Source organism: Lutra lutra, chromosome 6, assembly GCF_902655055.1.
Source record: "Lutra lutra chromosome 6, mLutLut1.2, whole genome shotgun sequence".
NCBI lineage: Eukaryota > Metazoa > Chordata > Mammalia > Carnivora > Mustelidae > Lutra > Lutra lutra.
In genome coordinates, this window is record NC_062283.1 from 112,989,156 (window position 1) to 113,011,918 (window position 22,763).

Genomic DNA, 22,763 nt, shown 5'->3' on the forward strand with positions numbered 1-22,763 from the left:
GCTTCAAAACTATGCCAATGGTTTTCCAATAATTCCAGGAAATAAATATATATGTTCATTAAATTATTTTCTATAGTACTCTTAATATCATTAATATCACAACTTTTAAATTGCTTCCAAACATAATAAACTTAAGGACAATATCTGAAATTTAAACTCGGACACTGGAAAGGCAGTAAAAGCCAAAACCTGCACAGTTTTTCAAGAAGAATAAAAATGGCCTATTTCTCTTCCAGAAGTCAACAGTTTTAGATTATTAATTAGGGCATGAAAATAGCTAAAATAAAACTTCAGTTAACTGGACTAATTTGAGGACAGGAAGATTTTGTTTGTTTCAACTTTCTGGTCAATTGGCAGACAGCTAAGAAATGCTTTTTGTTCAAAATATTTCCAAAGTAGTTTTTTTCCCTAATTTTAAAATATATAATCATTCTCAATGATTCAGCAGGTCAGTGTCATCAGGTATAGATATCCCCCAGGGTATATTCTCCATTTTTACTAAAGCAAAACTATCTTGTTTTCTGAATATCTATTTCTGAAAATGGGAAGTGGGATGTGTGCGGTAGGTAGGGTGGGGTGTGCGGGTGGGGGTCAACTAGGGGTGCGGAAATGTGAAGGTCAGTTAATTCAGGCTTCTGGTTAGTTGGGTTCCAGGTAGCTAAGCCATCACCAAACATGAATTCAGTGTCTGGAATGAGGCAATCTGATTCCTAGGAAACATGAGAGCCTACAAGGGGAGCCCCCAAGGGTCTATCTTTGTTGGTATTCTCTACCTTACGTCATTCCATCTGGGTGACTTGGTTTGCTGGTCTTCTCTGGGGGAAACCCATGTCACTGTGTCCATCTAAAAATTAAGTCTCTGAACTCATGGGGTTGAGTTTATTTTGATTTGATTCTACAGCCATGTCATTTCAACTCAGGCTTAAGGAGAAGGCAGCCACATGCGGATGTCAAGGATGAAGAAACATTTGTTTTTCTGTCTCTTGGACTTGCTGCCCTGGATTGTCTTTTCTATAAAACCCTTTAATTCCAGCTTCTGATATCTTAGTTGCTGAAACCTTTACTTTGCCCTCTCACCATGACCTAGAGAGTTTATCTCCAAGCAGGTTTGGAGAGTCTGGGTAGGAATGATGGGGCTGATTTACACATACTGTGCTTTAACACTGATGAGTTAATTTCCTCTCTCTCTTGGTTATACCTTTGCCTTAAGCCAAATACATACATATATACATACGTATATGTATGCAATACACACACACACACACACACACACACACACACACACACACAATCTTGGTTATTCCCTGATTATTCCTTCCACCTCCCTTAAGAGGGCATGGGATAATTTAGGAAATGGGTTTCTGAGCTTTCTGGAACTGTGGGTCCTTATGCACTACTCTTAAGGAATGATAAGCCCTGGTCAGACTCAAGCCAGGACCTGAACGTCATACAGGAGGTCTGAGGAAATCATGGCTCCTGGCTCCCACGAGACTCTGTTGACCATTCTCCAAGTCCAGCTTTCAGGAAACATAGAATAAAAAGCAAAATCTCCCCAAAGTCGGGTCCAAAGAGATCAACCTCGTAAGTTGAACCCTGCATATTCCTCCCAGAACTGCAGGACTGACTAAATTGTTCTGTGATACAGGTACACTGACACCTCAAACTATAGTGATTTGGTGATGAGGGGTATTTTATATTTCATTTGGAGTCTGGAGAACAGGCATTATAATAATTTGAGGTCCTGTTCCAGGAGAATTATCTGCTATTAATTTTGTTCCATAGACTTCCCTTTTCCTACTAGGCTTCAATCTGTGGCTAATATAATCAAGTCTATATCCCCCAGTTTGTTCCTCAGCGTCCGTCCCTACTGAGGAAGACCTGTTACGTGTCTTAGTGAAGCACACAGGTAAGACCGTGCATTCTGGTGCTTTATATATATACTTGGACTCGTTGGGGAACACACAATTCAGATGAACTGAGCAGCCCCATTACAGGTGCACAGGTAGGCACCACTCCCTCCATCGCAGTGAAACAGCTTTCCTGTCGGTGTCAGGGGCATTTGGTTGAGAGTACAGCTGTTTATGGCAAATTGCTCTGGGGGTTTCTGACAGACCTGTCCTTACCCTCACAGAAAACCCTCCCTGGGACTGAAGTACACATTCTGCAGATCCCTTGCCTTTGCCCAAAGGGTTCCAGGGAAAGAGTCAGGGCAGAGGGAGGTCTGAGGCCCATCGCCAACAATTCTAACCCTGCCTTCGCAAACTGTAATAACTTTGTCAAGCACTAGTTAGTTATTCTGCATAACATTCTTGGAAGGAAAGTGAGCTCCGGTATTGAGTTTAAAAAAAATCACTAATTAATTATTAGTTAACTAATTATTTTTTACTGGGATAAGATATATATATATTTACCATTTTTAAAGTATATTCACATTGTTGCACAACCATCGCCACTCTCCATCTCCAGAAATTTTTCATTTTCCCAAAGTGAAACTACCCATTTAATACCAACTCCCCATTCTCCTCTATTATTCCCAAACCTTGGCTCCCTTCATTCTATTTTCTGGCTATAAGCCTAAAAACTCCAGACACTTCATATAAGTGGGATCATATAATACTTGTCATTTTGTGTCTGGCTTATCTCATTTAGTTTCTTCAAAGTTCATCTATGTTGTGGCATGTGTCAGAATTTTGTATCTTTTTAAGGTCAAATAATATTCCATTGTATGTACATGCTCCATTTTCCTTACTCATGCATCCACTGATAGATGTTTGTGTTGCTTCCACTTTTTGGTTACTGGGAATAACGTTCTAGGAACATCTGTTCAAGCTCTGCTTTCAGTTCTTTTAGGTATATCCCCAGAAGTGGAACTGCTGGATCCTGTGGTAATTCCATGTTTACTGTTTTGAAGAACCGCCATACCTTCTGGTATTTAGTTTTTTTTTTCTTTTTAAATTCATAAGCTTAATTGTTTAATGCAGATTTAGGTTGAGAGCAAAACTGAGTGGAAAGGAGAGAGGTTTCCCACACCCCCCACCTCCCCACTCCCGTCCCCACACAAGCATGACTCTCTAGGCACTCGGTGACTTGAGCGCTTCACCCCAGGCAGCAGGGAGTGACCTTGGCAGGCTCTGCCAGGTAGGGCAGGAGCTCTAAGCGCCAAGTCACCTGAGGTGAGTCACCTGAGGTGTCCGAACAGCCTTCTTCCTTCCCAGCCTGCACTCATGCAACTGACTGCCATCTAGGGTCATCCCTACAGGAAACCTGATGTGTAAACATGGGCACTCACAGATGCCAAAGCAGGAAGGCAATTAAGGAGGGTTTGATCCAATCTACTTCTTCCATATCATGGCAAAGATGCTTCATACACTCAAAACATTGCTTCCAAGAATGCTGTGCAGAATAACTCATTAGTGCTTGACAGAGATGTTATATTTTGTGAGGGTGGAGTAAGAAAACACAGTTACCTCACTCACAACTCTCTCAGCCCTCTTACCCGCTGAGTTATGCAGTGGGCAGCGCCCACAAGACAGCTCTGGATTAATTCCTTCCAGAACTCTTTCAACACCTACCAGTTTTTTGTTTGATTTATCGGATTCTGTGATTTTCATTTTACTTTGTTTTTTTAAAGATTTTTAAATTTATATATTTGACAGAGAGAGAGAGAGAGAGAGAGAGGGAACACAAACAGGGGGAGTGGGAGAAGGAGAAGCAGTCTTCCCGCTGAGCAGGGAGCCTATTGTAGGGCTTGATCCCAGCACCCTGCGATCATGACCTGAGCTGCAGGCAGACGCTTAACAACTGAGCCACCTAGGCGCCCCATGATTTTCATTTTAAATACACAGACTTAAATCTATCTCCAGGATTTTTGGTTCTGCCAGTGGCTAGGCAATAGATAAGCTCCTTCATTATGTCTGCTTTGGAACTGCTTTATTAAAAGCAATTAGTCTCGATTCCTGTGAGTTCTAATAAAAGAACTGCGTGTCCTAAGTGCCACTCTGAATGAACATTTACCATACCAAGTAAAATATTATAAATCACAATGCTTATCCACAGATTGAAAATGCCCAGAAATTTCTCATATATTTCCTGGACAGCATCACTCATACTATTTTTATACTCACGCCAACTCAATGAAACAAAAGAAAAATGTTTAAAATTCTTACAATGAAAGCTAGAAATATCCAAAATGCATATATATTCATAGGCACATATGTACATTTGCATGTATGCTCACATATATCCAAATGCACATTTGTTGAGCCAAAATCTTCCACTCTTTTCCATTAACATGGAATAAATTGCTCTTGTCCTCAGTGGGGAGGTGATTGGCTTATTCCGAAGCTAACCCTGATCCTCAAACTATGTCACTCCTGAGAACTTAAAACCCCACAAAAACCTGGACTTGATGACTCAGACTATTAATTAGAGATGCACCTGTCTTCCCACATGCATTTTGTAAATCAAGTCCCATCTAAGTGTATGAGAGGAAAGATAAGACTCAATGATTCACTCTGAAAAGCAGCGATAGATTTCTCAACCCAAGAGAAAAAAAGGATTTTCCCTTTTGAGTATCTAAAAACACGATGAGCTTGCCCGCAAAAGGACTGTAGCTGTCATTTTCGCTCGATACAGCGCAGTCACCCTCGTTATAAATCCAAGGACAAAGAACCACTGGTACCATTGACTAAAGCCGGCACAGAATACGGCATCTACTTGCCTGGACTTTCCAATGTGACGGTGCCAAGAGGACCTTAAAACTCTCTTTTCTTGAGAGAGGAGTCGATATATTCAGTAAAGCACTAAATATCTTAATTTAGTGGCATTTAATAATGAATATTTAATACATTTTTTTTCTCCCTGTATCATCCATCCTTTCAGTGACACTTGAAGCAGTGATTCTCAAAGTGGAGTCCCTGGACCCCCTGCCTCAGTATCACCTGGAAACTCGTTAGCAAAACAACTTCCCAGCCTGCCCCAGGTCTGCGGAATCAGAAATTCTGGGCACGAGGCCCAGCAAGCTGTCCTTTAACAAGCCCTCCAGGTGATTCTGATGCAAACGAAAGATCCACTGAATTAAGGAGCCACCAATATGCAGATTCTACTCCCTGCTCCCTTCCTCAATTAGAATTTTCAAGATACTTTGTTGAAAGAAAAGTCACCCATGGGGGTTTAGGCTACTTGCTATTATCACCTAAGAAAATTCTTACCGTTGTTTGGTTTGAGGAAAGTAACCTTGGTGAAAACTTACATGTAATTTTTCCAGGCTCTCTGCTGGCTTCGAGTCTTAGGATGCAGGGAACTGGGCGAAGGGAGAGATGAGAAGGCTACAGCAATCCATTCAGACATGGACCCCAAAGCTTTGCAGGGTAACCTTGTGACAGGTCAGTGAGTGTCCACCTGAATGGGGGCGGAAGAGCTGTCCATTAGCAGAGTAAACCTCGCACCTTAATGTTTCTCCCTCCCTCCTGCCATCCTGCTCACCACAAATAGAATATGATAAAACAGTCCATAGGATTAGTGCCTGGTCTCAATCCTATTCCCTGAGCGATTCCCTGAAGGTGAGTATCCTTAACCCGGGACTCTTTTGAACCCAAAAGCAGTTTGGAGGTGGGTCACTGTTCAACCTCATGAATGTTTTTCTTTCAAAAAACCAGAACACCTTGGTTTAGATGACACATGTAACTGCAGTAACAGGAATATGCAGGAAGCAAGGGATAAATTCAGGAACTCTGACTGAAATGAGGATTCTCTGATGCCTTAAATGTTTATTTTTTTATTTTTAATTTTTCTTAGATTTTATTTATTTATTTGACAGACAGAGATCACAAGTAGGCAGAGAGGAAGGGAGAGAGAGAGGAGGAAGCAGGCTCCCCGCTGAGCAGAGAGCCCGATGCAGGGCTCAATCCCAGGACCCTGGGATCATGACCTGAGCTGAAGGCAGAGGCTTTAACCCACGGAGCCACCCAGGTGCCCCTTAAATGTTTATTTTTAATACTCTTTTCTGATGATAAATTGATACATGCTTATTGTAGAACATTTGGAAACTATGGGAAAGCATAAGGAAAAAGTATCAAGAAACAGACTTAATCGTTGAGAATAGACCAGAGAGGAGGTGGCTGGAGGGATGGGTGAAATCCGGGAAGGGGATTAAGGAACACACCTTTGTGATGAGCGTCGGGTGGTGTATGGAAGTGTTGAATCCCTATACTGTACACCTGAAACTAAGATAACACTGTATGTTAACTAACTGGAATTTACATAAAGTGAAAAAAAAAAAAAGAAAAAAGAAAGATCAACTCTAACTTTGGCACTGATACATCACTAATGATATTTCGTTGTATAGTTCCACAACCCCTTAACTGAAACTCCCAAGTTTCAGAATGTTTTGGAATTCGGAATTGTTTGGATTTTAAAACTATTTGGGTGCAACAACCATTTATCACATAACATTCCATCGTGGTCTGGAAGAGCACATATTTCATAATATTTCTACAGCAAAACAGATGCATATTCTTATTAAATTGGATAAAATAGAATCTCACATTAGTTCCAGCCACGTATTTCTACCAAAGAAATTACAAAAACAAAACAAAACAAAAACAAAAACAAAAAACCCTCCAAAACCCAAAACTTTTGATTTTGGAATGCTTTTGAATTCAGAACTGGGGATAAAAGATTGTGGACCAGTATTCCTTTCAGAAGCACAAAATACTCAAGAGTTTTGTTTCTTTTCTTTTTTTTCCCCCATTTTAAAAAAGATTTTATTTATTTATTTATTTATTTATTTATTTATGAGACAGAGCGAGAGAGCGAGCGAGAGTTCGAGAACACAAGCAGGGGGAGAGGCAGAGGGAGAAGGGCAAGCAGGCTTGCCACTCAGCAGGGAGACTGAAGCAGGACTTGATCCCAGGACGCTGAGATCATGATCTGAGCAGAAGGCAGCTGCTTCACCGACTGAGCCACCCAGGTGCCCCTCAGAGTTTTGTTTCTATTTTTCATTTGATGTTAAATGACTGTGAGCATTTCCCCAAGTTATTAAAAACACTTCAAAAACATGTTTTTCAATGTCTATGTGATATTATACCCCAAAGAAAAGAGTTTTATGTAATGATTTCATTTTGGGAATTACAGTTTTTGTTGTTGTTGATGCAAATAAGACTTTGGGGGACATATTTGAATATCAGATTGGCCTGAATTTCTGAATACTATCTTAGGTAGATCCTTAAAAAGAATTACTGGGTCAACTAGTGTGATCTGTAAGGGTCTCAATGATTTTCCAGAAAAGCTATACCAATTCATACTCCTAACACAGCATGAGTGCCTGGTTAATTTGTTTAATTACCCACATTATCATAGGCATAGAAAAAAATACACTTGCATCTCATACATCTTAACAAAGCTCTAATCAATGATAATCATGCTTAGGAGATTTTATTTTTGTTTTTCTTACACAGAAGATAGTGAACAGCTCACTATCTATGATACAGCAAGAGAGAATGGGATCAATGTGAGTTTACCCTCAAGTGGAACCTCATTCAAGCAGACTGAATCCCATCTGGGCAATGACGGAGTTGTCACTTGTCTATGGGGTCTTAACTTGGAAAAAGGTATAGGGGCGGGTATGGGAATAATTCAGACGTCATCATGAGAAGACAAATTATTAATTATTTGTGGGCTGATTAATTCGGTTTCCAGGCTCCTGAGGACTTGGGTTTCTCTTCCTTTGGGTGTTTTGTATTTCTTGGACGTTTTGCTGCTGCTCAGCAGCCATCAGAAAGAGACATGAAGACAAAATCATCAGACAAGCTAATAATAATGAGTACTAAGCCTTCTGAGTGCTTACAGTGTGTCAACTCTGGTCCTGGGTGCGATATGGGTATCATCTCATTTAATGCTAAGGGCACTGGTTTAAAAATCAGTAGCTGCAAAATCTGAAAGCATGTGCTCACTCATCAATCACCCTTCCACCCTAATAAGTTTGGAGGAATTAGAAGTTTAGAATTTCAAAGACCTATCCAAGCCTAGGCTCTTAATACCATCACCCCAAGGATGGCTACAAACCACAAACTCTACCTTTATGCTTTTTGGATCAACACCCTCTACAATATCTATCCAAAGCAGGGGGAAATGACATAAATAAAACACAAGGAAACTCTAGATAATAATAAACACTTGGAAAGTCCTGTCTGTACAGGAGGGAGGCCATACCTCTTACAGTACAATAGAGAGTTAGGAGTCTGTTCTGTAACACAAAACAGGGTATATGCAGAGAAGACACAAAGATACACCCATAATATATACTTCAGAAAACAAACACACAAACACAGTCATCCCAGATGTGACTACAAATTGGTAATGATAACATGAGGACTCACAACCTCAAGTTTCTTTTCATTTATAGCTTTGGCTAATAATTTTTCTCTTTCCCCTTATATGTATTTAATCTTACAGGATAATTGATGTAGAGCATGCTACCATTTTCGTATGCGTCTAAAAGAAAACTGAAGAGATACTTCCTTATTATATGGAATGAAAATAACGTCACTCTTTTCCTTGTCTATAAATTCAATTTCTCAATAGTGGAATATAGTATATTCTATAAAACGGCTGAAGTTCAGAGAGAGAGAGAGAAAGAAAGAAACACACAAAAAAATACCATTTTATTCTGGGAGTGTGTCGAGTTGATCTTCCCAATAATCTTATCTTAGTAAGGGATGTTTCTATCAAAATTATCAAAAGACCAAAAGACAAAAGAGTATCAAGAAGTGAATAATTTCCTTCACTGTGGCTTCTCTTTATAATTTAAGTAACATTCTTGTGACAGGTAGGTGTCAAGTGAGTAGAATGGCTCCTACATGATTCTTCTTTGCCACAATCATATATGTGGTTAATTTTCTAAGTATACTAGGACTACAGGGTGTGAAAAATAAGAGCAGTAATAGAGGAAATGACCCCTCAAAGAAATACTTTGTTTTTTCCCAAATGCCTAATTGCTTGGGGGAAAATACAAAAAATAAAATAAGCCACCTACTAATAACAGAAATGATTACCAGAAACTCTTTATATACTCAAACTGCACAACTAAGATTTCTAAAGCTAATTACAAATTTGGATTCTCTCATTTTAAAAATACACTTCGAAGCAACCCACTTCTGTTTTAATGCTGAACCGAAGTCTGTGCAATTGGCACACTATCAAAGTAAAAAAAATGCGTCGCTTGAACAAAGTTACCACTTTCAATGTCACTAAATCTTGAACTGCAAAATACCACAAGCTAAAAACTAGTAATACCATGTGGTTATGTTATCTTACATTTACAAAGGAATGTATAGTTTCCCAAGCCCTAAGAGGCTGAGACCTCTGTTATCACAGGAGCTTTGTTATCTTGGGGAGGTCATTCGCAGCCTCCGAGCCTAACACCTTTCACATACATGTTCTTGGGAGGATTAAATGAGAATGTACACACAAAAAAATTTTGCAAATTATAAGATATATGTAAAATGTGGGGTATCATTGTTCTTTTTACTAGTGACTCTGTAAGGCATAAATCCATCAATCCTCATTTCATAGTTAAGGAAACTGACAACAGGAACAAATAGAAAAATAAAAGTGCCAAGTTAGGATATTCAAGCTCTGTCTCTAAACTGGCCACAAACTGGCTAGGTGACTCTCTGTGACTTTTTTCTTCAGTAAAATGAACGGGTAGGATGAGGTGATTTTAAGGTCTTCTTGAAGCCAATGGTTCCGTAATCTGGGACTCAGCCATGCCATGGTGGTGAGAAGGCAGCCCTTAGAAAAAGTCTTTGGGAGCAGTCCCTCCTGGAGGCCAAGTGCAGCAGCCATCAATTTGAGACCTCCAGTGCTGGGATGGGGGGCGTCCCTAAGCAGTCTCTCAGCTCCCAGGACAGCACTGGCATTAGCGAACTCATTTTACTGGATTAAGGGGAGGTTGGAGGATACTAGGTGAATGGCCAGGGCCTCTGGGCCACAGGAAGTAGGTACTGGAGGAGCTTGAAACAGTAGTTCTTTATTAACTGGTACAGACATTTCACATACTAACTCGTGTCGTCAAATAAGTCTATACCGCTGTACTGTCAGTCTTGCTAACAGCCCCACCATTATCTGGTTCTCAGTTTCAAAGAGATAGCCCCTTCTGTGGGCCACTCACCTTTCTTGACTGAACTCCTACAGTGCTGGGGAGAGAGATGTGAAAGGGCTACTTTTTTTTTTTGAAAGGGCTACTTTTTGAATTATGAGTGCACATCATGGTCACATGGGACACTTTAAAAAGACTGGAGCCACTGACTTTGGTCTCCACTAATGATACTCTACCGGCACTAACACAACTTTCTGTGATGACAAAAATACTCAGTATGTGTGCTGTTCAATATGGCAGCCACCAGCCACATATGGTTATTGAGTACTTACACTCGGTAAGTGCGACTGGGCAATGGAGGAACCGAATTTTAATTTTAATGTATCTAAATTCAATTTAAATAGCCACACGTGGCTAGCAGTTACCTTATTAGACACTACAGCTCTAGGCTGCCTTACATGCTAGTTCTCTTGGACATATTTCAGACCCCAGGAGCCCATTCTGGACAACACGCATTCGAGAAGTTTTTACTGACCTTCTCCTGCGGCTGGGCACCATTTAAGTGTCTTAAAACAATGGTGAATGAGAGCCATGGACACTTCCTGCCCTCATGGTGTTTCTCAGCTAGACTGATTTCCGAAGACCTCACAAAACCTTGAAGTGGTTCACAGGACTGTGCTTAGGAAAAGGTGGGTGAGTAGATATGGTAATGCTACACTAAGCATGAAAGCACAGCTTTTTCATTTCTTCATATTTACTGTTAGAGAAGCTGGGGGAAAGTTTAAAAAGAGATAGCTGGATGATTACTGTTCATTCACTTACAAGTAAAGTAACATATCCCAGGTATGGGAAATTATCTATAATTCTCTTTTGCACAAACATAAATTTACTTAAAAGAAAAAGTCAGGGCGACCTGCATTCTTAAGCCCAAGGAAAAGTAAATGGTATTTAATTATAACAACAATCATAAAGGTACATGTGGATTTCGAGCTTCAAGTGGTGGGCAAGGGAACATTTATACCAATTAGCAGTGAAAGGATCAGGTTTTCGTGAAGGCATCTCTTATATAAGTGAGGCTGATTGCATCTTTATCTCTACAATTCAACTCTTAGCTAAGATTTTCTTAGTGGTTTTAATGTGATGTGATGAGCAAAGCTCTATTTGCTTTTCCCCCAGGAAACTAAGGCGGAGGTATTTTTATCTACATCACAAAACTAATACTAACAACATAATTTCTAGGAAACATAAAAATGGTTTGGTTTAATGCTTTTCCAATTTTCAAAACTGCTTCCCCTGTCCTCCTGTTGTTAATTCTTTCCTACCCTCACCACCCCTTCTCACCTCACTGAAATTTAGAGTGATACAGAGAACAAAACAAAATATTGAGGATTGATTTATGTTCTTGTTTGAACCTGAGTTCAGGCTTGCCTAAACTTAAAAGGACAAGGGAGGGGGAGGGGGGTTGGGAGAGGGGGGGTGGGGTTATGGATATTGGGGAGGGTATGTGCTATGGTGAGTGCTGTGAAGTGTGTAAACCTGGCGATTCGCAGACCTGTACCCCTGGGGATAAAAATATATGTTTATAAAAAATAAAATTTAAAAAAAAAAAGGACAAGGGATGTCATACTCTGAGATACGGTGTTTTTAAGTTAGTTCTCTTCACTGTTTTATCACATGAGGCAAAATACTCACTGAGCCAAGTAACTGCGTCTTGCTCCGTATGCTAGCAGGATCCTACTTGGATAATACCATCAAGCCAACCTGACCTCCTAGCCTTAAAAAGATACTCTGGTCCCTGATCAAAGTTGGACCACTGATTTGGGGGCTGATAAATGACTCTTACACATCTACACACATGCAGGCACATTCCTATCACTTTTCCTCTCTGGATTAGGAAAGATAAATTACAGTGTTCTGAAAACAGAAGTTCAAATATTAGTTCCAAAAGTGCAAATTGCATTTAGAGATTATCATCTGTAGGAAAGGTCAAATTTCAAATGTTCCACTGGCCCCATCCTCTATAAAATATTACTAAAAATTTGGTGACAGCTTTAGAGATAAACATGTAAACTGAGAGTGGCCCTGGGGTCCTTATTCATATTCAGAAACACTAAATGGAGTAGTCACACACCATTTTATGGCCAGAAGGGCTTTAAAAAGAAAGGGGTTAATTTTTTGGAAACTACAGAGATGAATTTTTAAAAACTACATTTCAAGCAATTTAAATAGTTACTCGTATAAGGCCTTTGAATCATAGATCTTGTGGCTTTTGTGTTTTGCTCTACTGGCATGGGAAGGTGATGCAAGGAAATGTACTTTTTTTTTTTTTTTTTAAACTACAATACAGAAAGACGCAGCCATTTCAGACAGGATGGAGAAAATTAAGATGAAAATGTCTCTGAAAGTTTCCACCTACACATTTCAGGTGCTGGGACCAAGTTATTCTGGTTGGAGAGTGATAGTTAGAAAATTCACTTCTTTGACATTCAACGTGTTTACATTCCCCAAATATGGCCGTTTGTCCGGATTGTCACCTCTCTTATAAGAGGATGGTGCTTTTTCAGAACCGCTTGCCATTGACAATTCAAAAAGAAAAAGCCAAAAAGAAAACGACTGTTGAAAATACACAACCTGAAACACTTTGGGGGTTTCTGTAGGCTTTATATTTTTAAAAAATACCGGCCTGTATTTATAAATAATAATGACAGTAAGTTACATTTGCTGAAAACTTCTGTGTGCTGGGAAGTTCACTAGGAATTTCATATTTCATATTATTAGCTTGTCTGCTGGGTGAGAGAACCATGGCTCAGAGAGGCTAAATGCCTTCGCTAAGGTCACAGCGCTGGAGAGGAGATGGCATGCAATCTGGATCCATATCCGCCTGGCTCTTAAAGTTACTCCTTTCCTATGTAACACTACGATCCCCTATAATTTGGGGAGACTACATCCCTCTTCCCAAAGGAAACACGATCAATCTTCCACGGGCTACCAGTAAAATGTCCAAGTAACCTCACAAAGCTGCGGGTCCTGCAGCAACTTGGTTATTTGTATAAGAGGAATTAATTAGGGGCGCCTGGGTGGCTCAGTGGGTTGAAGCCTCTGCCTTCGGCTCAGGTCATGATCCCAGGGTCCTGGGATCGAGCCCCGCATCGGGCTCTCTGCTCAGCAGGGAGCCTGCTTCCTCCTCTCTCTCTGCCTGCCTCTCTGCCTACTTGAGATCTCTGTCTGTCAAATAAATAAATAAAATCTTTAAAAAAAAAGGGGAATTAATTAACTTGTTAGTACTAAAATGGTTATATTTCACATATTAGAATTAAATTAAGATAATTACACTTAAATAATTTTTTTTTCTATTGCAGTTTCTTCAAATAAAAGTACTACCGGGTAGCTTATTAAAAAATGAACCAGATCAGTCTCTAAAGGTGAATTAAAGCACAGGATACCTGTCCCTAAGTCATGGAACATGGCAGTGAAAACACCGTAGGAGGTATCTCACTCTGGGGCTCAGTCTCAGAAGAGCCTCACCATTCTTGGTAAAGAATTCTCACAATTCTCACCAAATTTCTGCCCAAGCAGAAAATGCCCGAAGCGGGCTCTGATGTACCATTCAGGGCTCAAGTACCATATTTTCCATCCTTATGTCAGAGATCATCCATGAAATCACATAGTCCTTGACCAAGTTCATCTGCAAGAATGCAGATGTGTATGCCTGTTGGGGCTGCCTGTCGCCTTAGTGAAGGGCAAGTTTCTTGAGAACTTGGGTGGGCCAATAGTGCCTTGACTTCTCTCAGGTTCCATACTTGGTCTGGGCTATCTGCCTCCCTGCCCTTAACTAAGAACTTCAGCTTATTTATCTGCCAGAAAAACCTGCAAAGTCCTATGCCTTTTGGGAGCTGCAAGTGCCTGCTGGCCTCATCTGTCAAGGGCAGCTGCCCCTTGACTTCCAAGTATACAGGTGTGGTTGCCAAGCAGGTCTCACACAAGGCAAGGTGCTGGTGGGTTGTCCCCAAGAGAGGCTGGCGAGGTCCACACAGAACTCACGGCAGGCGCGATGGCTCAACAAGTTTGGCCAAGGATCCTGAAGACAGGTGAGGCATATGTTGTTCAAGACAGATGTGATAAACCAGGTTAGGAAAAGAAATACCATTGACCCCTTATTCTGGCTGAAAAACTCAAGAGTTAGCATAGATTGCTTAGCTTTCCCTCTCTCCCTTCTTAACATCTAATCCAACAGCAAGTGCTGCTGATTCTACCTTCAACTTGTATCTCCGGTCTGTCTACCCCTCTCCATCTCTACTCCGGTCACCATCATTTCTCACCTGGTCCACTGTTATTGTCATGGTAACCGGCTTCTCTCTTTTCAGTTCCCACTTGGCATTGAAGTCCTCAGGGTCACCCTAGTTTGGGTGATTTGCTGGGCGAAATCACGAGACTCGGCACGTAGTTGTACCTACACTTTGATTTATTAGAGCCAGATCTCATCTGCTTCCACCTCAACCCCTGACTGGAGACTCTGACCACACACCTGCCCTCACCCTCCTCTCCAGCTGCCACCTGCATCCACCTAAGCCTCTTCTTTCCCTACACAGTCTCTGTTTCCTGCTGCTTTTTCCTCACATGACAAACTCAGCTTCTCTCTCTGGATCTACAGTCTCTACGTTCCTGCCGCCATCTGCCTTGTATAAAAATCAGTTGTGCTTAATCTTGCTGTGGTCATACACCCTTCAGGGAATCTGGGGCTGTGGCTCTGAATCGCATGGTACCCACAGCCATGTGGCACTAACGATTCAGCTCCAGTCTTGCTACAGGGTCAGCACTGTACCCATCATGACCCCCCTCCCCTTCTTGCCAGGCTGCTCACGCCACCTCTCTGTTCTGGGCCACCTCAATCCTCTCTTATCATTCCCCTTTCTAAGCTTATGGGTGATTCTTTGCAGGCTGAGGGAAAGAAAAAAAAAAAAACGGAGCAGAAGAGAGCGACAGCCAAAAGTGGCAGAAGCTGCTGTGTGTAGACACAGGGACCGTGGTGATTCTGATGGATTTGATACTGTTCTGCAGACCTATTTTTGTTTGTTTGTTTCATGAGGCATGGATCCTCAAGGCTAAAAGGACTTTGGAGACCACTGAGTTCAACCACCTCCTTTTACTGATGAGGAAACTGTGCTGTGAGGAGAGGATGGGAAGGAGGAAAGCAGCATTTATGGAGGGCTTATCATCTGCTTTGAATACACGTCCCAGGTCCCACAGCCAGCGAGTGAGTGGCAGAGTTGGGACCATACACTTTCATCTATTACTTACACACTCATACCACACAGAGGAAAGGGCTTATATTTAACATATAGAGATTCTTGGAATTCCTATCTCAAAAGGTAAATGGTTTTTCCCTCTGTATCATCCAGTATTTATTTTTAGCTCAGTGAAACATACAAAACATAAACGTTACATTTCAATCATCTTTAAGTGTATAGTTCAGTAGAATTAAGTACATTAATTTTGCTGGGCAACCATTCCATTACTCAACCAATACATTTTTAAGAGTATTTTCTGGAGCGCCTGGTGGCTCAGTCAGTTAAATGTCCGACTTGATCTCAGCTCAGGTCTTGGTCTCAGAGTTGTGAGTTCAAGCCCCGAGGTGGTCTCCACGCTGTGCGTGGAAACTACTTAAAAAAAAAATATATATTTTCTGCATAGTAAATTCAAAATGAGATTCAAGAATGCCCCCGCCCCCCAGAAGGAAAAGATGGGTAGGAAATAAACTTTGGGGGTTAGACTTCATCTAATAGAACCTTTCATACCTAGTAGGTTCTCTGTGACATATTCTCCCAGTCTGGAAACCAGAACTCGGAGAATGTTTGTAGCCGGGTGAAAAGGTAGCCTTTGTTGTTTCCTGAGAGTCTATACTAGTTGTATCTGCTTTCAAAAATGTTATGCAACCCAGGAAATCATAGGCTTCCATGCCTCCTCCATAAAAGGACAAGTGAAACAGTATTTCTTGGAAAGAGAGGCATTTACCAGCGTGCTACATCTAGATGGAGCTGTCCCTGCTGCTCCCATCTTTTTCTAAGCAGGGTTTAAAAGTGTTGGCACAGAGCACAAAGAATGTCCCTCAGCTATTCAGCCTTTAGTTCAACTCCACAATATATTTAGCAAGATTTCTTTCTTCCTTTTTTTTCCCCCCCTTCCCTTCTTGGTTTAATGACCTCAAATGTACCAACATCCTGTCTTACCTAATCCCCTAACAAGTTCTATCAAATGCCAGGACAGAATCAGACAGCACTGCAGGCAGTGAGATCATTCACTAAGAATTCATTTTTATTCCAAAAATTAGGAGTGCCAGACCATTTCACACAATCTATCACACAGCCAGAAAATTAGCCTGGCACTTGAAGAGAGACATCCAAACTAATTTTTTAAAACCTCCTCCTGTCCTAGGTCATTTACAACCCGATGGACTTTCTCCTCAGAAAAAGATGCATATACACAACCTATTTCCACATTCTGATAGGGGTTCCAAGGGTCACCTACGAATCCACAAACCTTAGGTTCATTTTTGCTAGAAATGAACTCCAGAAGAGTTCTCTTTGTCTGCAGGCCTCTGTACTGGATCCCTGGAGCCTCCCAGAGTGACCTCCTTTGGTATCACTTCAGTCTCGAGATGAAAATGACTTTTCTTATTTTGGCTGCAGGAACATTCTCACATGGCTTCTGGTCAAACTCACCATCAACACAGCTACATCGCTCACCAAGTCAGGTGACTGCTCTGGGAACACTCTTTTCTCTCACCAGCCCATGATGAGCCTGCTCTCCCCTCCTGTTCCTGAGTTCTGTTCTTCCTTTTGCTGTCATGGATCCTGCTACCCCCTTTCTCTGCCTGTCACTTTCTTTGTTGGCCCTCTGTGACACTCTTATAATGAAAAAAATTAGACCTTTTTTCTTTACCATAAAAGTAACAATCTTCAGAGACACCTGGGTGGCTCAGTTGGTTAAGCAGCTGCCTTCATTCAGCTCAGGTCATGATCCCAGCGTCCTGGGGTCGAGTCCCGCATCAGGCTCCTTGCTCGCCGGGGAGCCTGCTTCTCCCTCTGCCTGTCACTCTGCCTGTGCTCTCTCACGCTCTCTCTCTGACAAATAAATTAAAAAAAAAAAAAAAAAATCTAAAAAAAAAAAAGTAACAATCTTCATTTTGTATTTCATTCCTTTGCTTTTTCTCCAACAGCATCCTTCGGCCTTTCATCCCTTCAGCCCGGGGGACACCAGCCCAGCTCGCTGAGCAGCAGTCCCTGTGGTCTCCATCCAGCCGGAGAAAGGGCTTCTCCGCCAGGTGCAGTGCGGTGCCGTAGGAGGACAGTAAGCCTCAAGTCAGACCTGAGTCCAATCCTGACTTGCTAGCTGATGGATTTTGGTCGCTAATTTAAATAAAGGCTCAGTTTCCAAAAAGAAAATGATAGGGATAATAACAACCAACTTGTAAGGATTTTTAAGAATGACTGAATGAACTGATACAGACATAGTTCCAGAGATACAAAAGGTGCCTGGGAGATGGTGGTTCACATCCCCGCACCCCAACTCTTCTTTTATTAGGTTCAGCCTACATTCTGCATTTTAGAAGCAACCCCAGCTGCTTTCTATTAGGTAGCTGGGACCGCATATGCTTGGAGTCTTAAGTATCTTTTTAACAGGTTAATTGAACATAATTCATATACCACGAAATTCACAGTTTTAAAGTGTACAAGTCAATGACTTTTAGTACATTTACAGAGTTATGCGACCATCGCTACTAATTTCAGAACATTTCACCACCCCCAAAACAAGCCCCATCCCCATTAGTGGTTATTCTTCATTTCCCCCTTCCCCTCAGCCCTTGGCAACCCCTTACCCACTTTCTGTCTCTTTGGATTCGCTTAGTCTGCAAATTTCACGTAAATGGAATCAGATACTATGTGGCTTTTTCCACCTGGCTTATCTCACCTAGTGCAATGTTTTCAAAGTTCATCCACATTGTCATATGTATCAATATTTCCTTCTTATGGCTGATTAATAACCCATTGTAAGTGTATATCCTATTCTGTTTATCCATTTATCAGTTAGTGAACATTTGGGTTGTTTTCATTTTGGGCTATTATGCATAATGTTGGTATGAGCACTTAACTGCAGTTGGATATATGTGGACATGTTTTCAATTCTCTTGGATATATACCTGGCAGAGCAATTACTGTGTGATGACTAATTTTATGGACCAATTTGGTTAGGCAATGGTACCCAATATTAAGTCAAACATATTTTAGTATTGTCATGATAGTATTTTTTTAGATGGGATTAATATTTAAATCACCAGATTTGTGTAAATCAGATCATCCTCCATAATGTGGGTGGGTCTTACCTAATCAGTTGGAGGTGTTAAGGAAAAAACAAAACAAAACATGATCTCTCCCAGGGAAGAAGGAATTCTGACAGCTGACTGCCTTTAGACGTGCTCTGCAACATCAGCTTTTCCTTAGGTCTTCAGCCTGCCAGGGTACCTACAGACTTTGGACTTTCCAGTCTCTACAATCATGAGACAACTCTTTAAAATAAATCTTTCAGGGTGCCTGGGTGGCTCAGTGGGTTAAAGCCTCTGCCTTCGACTCAGGTTATGATCTCAGGGTCCTGGGGTCGAGCCCTGCATTGGGCTCTCTGCTCGGTGGGGAGCCTGCTTCCCTTCCTCTCTCTCTTTGCCTGCCTCTCTGTCTACTTGTGATCTCTGTCAAATAAATAGAATCTTTAAAATAAAATAAAATAAAATAAAATAAAATAAAATAAATCTTTCTTTGTATATGTATACATCCTATTGGTTCGGCTTCTCTAGAGAACCCTGAGCAATACACTGGATCATGTGGTAATTCTATACTTAACATTTTTAGGAACTGCAAGCTGTTTTTCAAAAGGCTGCACCATGTTCCAATCCTACTAACAATGCACAATGGTTCGGATTTTTCCACATTCACACCAACACTTATTACTATCTTTCTGTCTTTAGCCATCCTAGCGGGGGTAAAATGGCACCTCATTGTGGTTTGGTTTGCGTTTCCCCAGTGACTAATGGTGTTGAGCATCTTTTCATGAACTTTTTGTCCATTTGTATGTGTTTGCTGGAGAAATGTCTATTTTAATGCTTTGCCCATTATTTAATTGGGTCATATGTGTTTTGAATGTTGCATTGTAAGAATTCTTTGTAAATTCTGATACCATTGGACCAAAATACGATTTGCAAATATCTTCTCCCATTCTGTGGATTACTTTTGCACTTTCTTAATGGTTTCCTTTGAAACGCAGCAGTTTTGGATTTTATTAAGTTCCATTTATCTATTTTTTCTTTTGCATTATGCTTTTGGTATCACATCTAAAAAAACATTGCTTAATCTTAGGTCACAAAGATTTATTTCTGCTTTCTTCTGAGAGTTTTACATTTAGTTTACATTTAGTAAGAGCTCTTACATTTAGTTTTATGATCTATATTGAGTAAATTTTTGTATATAGTGTAAGGTAGGGGTCAAATTTCATTCTTTTGTGTGTGAATATCCAGTTGTTCCAGCACCATTTGTTGAAAAGACTGTTCTTTCCCGATCAAATATTCCTGGCACCCTTATTGAAAAATTTTGACCACAAACATAAGGATTTATTTCTGGGCTCTTAATTCTATTCCATTGTCCTATGACTACACTGTCTTGATTACTGTAACTTTTTTGGATGTTTTGAAATCAGAAGGTGAGTTCTCCAAATTTTTTTTAAAGATTTTATTTATATATTTGACAGAGAGATAAAGAGAGATAGCATAGGTAGGGAGAGCAGCAAGCAGAGGGAGAGGGAGAAGCAGGCTCTCCACTGAGCAGGGAGCCCAATGTGGGACTTGATCCCAGGACCTTGGGATCATGACCTATACCTGGAGGCAGATGCTTAACCAACTGAGCCACCCAGACGCCCCTCCACCTTTGTTCCTTATCAAAAAATTTTCACCTATTTTGGCTCCCTTGCATTTCCATATGAATTTTTATTTTTTTATTATTATTATTTTTAAAGATTTTATTTATTTGACACAGAGAGAGATCAGAAGTAGGCAGAGAGGCAGGCAGAGAGAGAGGAGGAAGCAGGCTCCTTGAGGAGCAGAGAGCCCGATGCGGGGCTCGATCCCAGGACCCTGGGATCATGACCTGAGCCGAAGGCAGAGGCTTTTAACCCACTGAGCCACCCAGGCGCCCCATCCATATGAATTTTTAAATTAGCCCATCAGTTTCTATAAAAAAAGCTAGCTGAGATTTTAATAGGGATTACACTGAATATGCAAATTTGGGTAGTGTTGCCATTTTAACAAAACAGAGTCTTCTGATCCATGAACATTGGATGTCTTTCCATTTATTTAATTCATAAATTCTTTTGTGTATAAGTCTTGCACTTCTTTTGTTAAATTAACGAGTATTTCATTCTTTCTGGTGCAATTGTAAATGGAGTTATTTTCTTAATTTCATTTACAGAGTCTTTTGTTGCTAGTATATAGAAATAAAATTGATTTTTGTATACTAACCTTCTGTCCTGCAACCTTGGCTAAACTTGTTTGTTAGCTCTCTTTTCCTCTTTTTTATGGACTGGAGTCTTAAATGTTTTTAAGTATTCCAAAGCACAGGTAGATTCCAGCACATAAACTCAACACTTAAACTGCACTGCAAAAAAAGTCCATGCTTCCAGTTCCTCCTCCCTTGGCACTGGGTGATATTCCTGCTACTGGGTCATAGTCTTAGCAGCATTCCTACTCTTCGACAAACCATACGGTCATTTGAAGAGATAAGTTTCTGGAACTCCAGGATACAGTGTGAAACATAAACCTATTTTCCACAAAGGGGTGTTAAAAAGACGGGTCGTGTTCTCAGCCTATTCCATTAGGTCTACTGGAGTGGACATCATTAGTTAAAGATGCTACAGGGTCTAGCCTCACCATTCTCAAAGTAATAGAGTTTAAAGTGTTGTTTCAATGGGAAACCACATCCTAATGGAGTTTCGAATGAACCTTTACAAAGGAAACTTCCCTATGAGCAGAGACTTCTTATGGGTTTTCATATAGATCCTTCTTACCTACACCTTTACACCTCAGGACAGACTCCCAATGTACATTTCTTGGAGGTACAGTGGTGCTTACTCTCACAAAAACCGCTAACCTTGGCACAAATGATATATAGCTTTTATTGGGCTATATTTGCTTCAGGTTTAAAAACTGATTTCCAGCCAGCCAGCATTCAGAGACCTGTTTTGCATCTGGATCCATGAGTCACTTATTTAAATATGCATTTGCCCAGAATACCCGGGCATGTGAAAGGATCAAAATATCACACTTTGATTGATTCAGAAAGTTATTTTCTACCACTACGCAGTCTGAGAATTTCTATGTGGCGTCTGACTAAGTGGGGAGGTGTCAGAGCAGACAGCTAGGAGTTACTGTGTAGAAGACCTTGTCCCTCCTCTCAGGCACCAAGATCCCAGGGAGTAAAAGCCCCAGCTCTCCAAGGCAAAATGTGTCCGTGTGATGCTCCTATGAGCATAATCTGGGTATCGGAGTCATCTTTTGAAGGGATCCTGGTATTTCGGTTTGACAAAAATCGAAAAACATTTAGAAAGAAAATCGGATTTGTGTGTAAATGAAGAATATTCCTGAAAAGAAACTCTGTTACGAAACTGAAATCTGGAGACCGCGGTGGTGCTAAGTTGAGTCATCAGTTCCCTTTACACCCTAATAATTGACGGCACTTTGATCACAATGACTGCTCTGGGTGATGATGCTTTTGTGTTTGCTTTTTTAAGTACTTCCTTGTGTAAACAGGTTGTCTCACTATCGTCTTGCAAACATGTTTACATTTGGGGGATCATGGGGAACATCTGTTAGAAACAGATTTCACGCTTTTCTGTCAACTTAGGGAAATCTGAATCATATTTCTTGGTAAAATAAAAAAGCTCTGGGATTGTTAAATGAAGTTCTACTGGAAGGGGGCTTGATGGGATATCTGATTACCCTTTATATATGTACTTAGAAATTTGTCTTGAAAACATCCTTTTGAAGTAGGCAGAAACAAACATTAATTATTCACCATATTTTTAGAGATGAGGACAAGGAGGTATAGAAAAGGGAGGGGGCCTGGTCAATGATAGAGAAAGTGGCAAAGGAGGGACCCACACATGCCACAGGCTTTTTGATATACATTCCTCAGGGATCGAGGGTCCCGTGATAAAATTTCCCGAAGAAAAATGTAACAATCCTTCCCAATCTTTTCTTTTTTAAAATTTTTAAAAAAGATTTTATTTATTTATTTGACAGAGAGAGATCACAAGTAAGCAGAGAGGCAGGCGGGGAGAGAGAGAGAAAGAGAGAGAGAGAGGAAGCAGGCTCCCCACCGAGCAGAGAACCCGATGCAGGGCTCGATCCCAGGACCCTGAGATCATGACCTGAGCCGAAGGCAGAGGTTTTAACCTACTGAGCCACCCAGGCGCCCCAATCCCTCCCAATCTTATTAAGAAGATGTCTTATTCTGGAGAGGGCAAGAGGAGGGGTTCAGTAATGGACCCTAAGAGTGCAGTTTTTAAATTCAGGTCCCAGATGAGAGACCTAAAGGTTTGTGGAGAGGTAGGGGTACGCAGAATGGAA

General features: G+C 40.9%; 1 protein-coding gene across 12 annotated transcripts in view; it reads right to left on the minus strand.

The window, feature by feature from the left end:
- Window positions 1-22,763, minus strand: part of BACH2 (BTB domain and CNC homolog 2) — a 362,273-nt gene that overhangs the window by 154,130 nt on the left and 185,380 nt on the right. For 2 of the 12 annotated variants that reach the window (XM_047732098.1, XM_047732099.1), the window contains exon 3: window positions 5,252-5,400. The exons of the other annotated variants lie outside the window; for them this stretch is intronic. The gene's annotated coding sequence lies outside the window, so the exon portion shown is untranslated. The remainder of the gene's footprint in view (window positions 1-5,251; window positions 5,401-22,763) is intronic. 12 annotated transcript variants of the gene reach the window in all.